Genomic DNA, 2,401 nt, shown 5'->3' with positions numbered 1-2,401 from the left:
ACTCCGCGACATTTGAATACATCTCACCCCAATGATCACCTCTGAACAGATAATTCGACCAATGTGCCATATCCGATTTATTAATCAACCAGTGATGAGCTTCGGGTGATGTGGCCTGCAGTTCATTCACGGTATCATCGAAATCTTTAGCCGTGGATGTCCACGCAATGCGGAAGCATATCGACCAGCACTCATCCTTGTTTGTATTCAGGTAAAACGTTTAAACATCTTTATGTAAAACGTTTAAACTTTTTTATGTATGTGATTAAACACCGTTGTCATTGTTTAAAGAGTAAATCGATTATTGTATAACTGTTTGTATTGTTTACAATGCCGTTCTTTGTTATGTCTCTGTTTAAATTTGAAAATACAAATCTCTGATAACATTCTTATTCAATATTAACTTATTTTGTCCTGTTTAAATTTTATTTTACAGCTTTAACATTTTTCTTATGAAGTATCAGCGTAATTACTAAATGAAATGTACTTAAAATACGAATCTCGATAAAAAATACATTTAATACTAATACAATACAACATTCATTTTTATTATTAAATATCAGCGTAATTACTGAGATGACCATCACTTAAAAATACAAATCTCGATAAAAAAATAGAATGTAAGACAATACAAAAATTCTCTGCTTTAAGCTTCAAACTCTCCGTTTAACGCACGAGCGTAACCATCACGGACGATCATTGCTTTATAGATCAAGTACACGGTGAATCACGGTGTCCACAACACTCGCACCAGCCAGACCACATTTTTTTATTGATCAAGTTCTTTTTAAAGGATATGTGATGAACCTTTTTCTAGTAATCATCCGCAATCAACTTGTAAGTGAAACTTTCTTTTCTTGACCCAAGGCGAAACGCACTTCCGTTATTGCTTACCCGTAGAGTAGAGCAAGAAGACGAGCATTTCGACTTGGGCAAGAAAAAGAAAGTTTTCACCCTACAGTTGCTTTTAGGGATGACAAGAGGAAAAACAATCATGACACATCCCAGCAAAAAGTCTATGATCTAAAAAATGTGGTTTGAATGATAGTGAATGTCGTGAACACCAAATGTTCGACTCGACAGGATGACCATCACATAAGAAGAAGAGGAAGATGAAGAGGAAGAGGAAGAGGAGTGGTTGCGCCAGTAGAGTATGTTCAACGAAATGGTTTTTCCTTCCCATTTATATTGCGAAACCCAATGACCCTCTGCACGCTCGACTTCCGATTTTATGTGCGACAGCGTGGAAAGCGCTTGGGTAGCCCGAGTGTGCATTAATTACGCTTGAGACCGCCGCCACCATCGTGTTGTATATTTTAAGCGGATAAAAAAATATAGTTTAAAGCGATAAAAAGAAAAACATTTAAACATAGAAGCCAATATTTAACCAATAATGATATATGTAAATCTAAAGTACAATATTTAAACAATACTAACAAGTATATACACAATGCCTACTCGCAATGATTCATTACGACGATCCGTGATTGTGACCGGAAGCGTGGTAATGGCTACAACACAACTTGCGGACCGGAAAGGTGGCAATGGCGACAGCACAAAAACTCTCCATAATTTAATCGGAAGAGCTAAAATTGAGTACACCAAATGAGAAGAAGAAAAAGAAGAACAAGAATAAGAACAAGAACAAGAAGAACAAGATATGAGCACCCTAAACTTTGTTTGAGAAAAAGCAAGCAGGAGGCATTGGAAAAATATGCATAAAGTTCGGACATGATGTGATTGGGCGCCATTTTTTTCCTCTTTTGCAAGGGCAAAAATTTTCATATCATGGACCCACTTCAACTTCACCGTGAGGGTTAAAGGGAATGTAAAAATATAACGGAGGGTTGTCCGAGGGTGTCAAAAAGTTGGAGGGGTTTTGGGAAGTTTTGAAAATTACGAGGGGTGAACAGTAATTTTCCCTTTATTTTATTTTTTTACACATAAATGTTAAATATTTCTCATTTATTGTTTATAAAGTAAATACTCTGTAAGTTTTTTTACTTGTTACGTTTCTATGGTTTTTCAGCTTTTTTTATTTATGTATTTAAAAATTTATCGGACACTAAATATTATTTTTAAAATTTTATATTTATATTTAATATATTTTTATAACTTTGTATTTTATTTTTAAAAATTTATATAATTTAATTTAATTTCTTTTTTTTAAAAAAAAGTGGATGGAGTATTTCAACAAGGTAATGTTTTTACTTTTTACTTTGGTGTCATCTCTCATGAAATAAAAAACACTCACAACCGACACATCACGTGGATGGTATACAGAGTTCGTTTAATGTTCTTAAATTTTTTTTTCTCTTATTTTGTATAAAATATTGTGTGTGTGCGCGTGTAGGCTTTGTTTCTCTTTACTTTTTCTTTTTGGCTTGGAGATCTGCGCAAA

This window comes from Dioscorea cayenensis, unplaced genomic scaffold (genome assembly GCF_009730915.1).
Source record: "Dioscorea cayenensis subsp. rotundata cultivar TDr96_F1 unplaced genomic scaffold, TDr96_F1_v2_PseudoChromosome.rev07_lg8_w22 25.fasta BLBR01000488.1, whole genome shotgun sequence".
Classification (NCBI taxonomy): domain Eukaryota; kingdom Viridiplantae; phylum Streptophyta; class Magnoliopsida; order Dioscoreales; family Dioscoreaceae; genus Dioscorea; species Dioscorea cayenensis.
Note: the sequence above shows the minus strand (reverse complement) of the source record.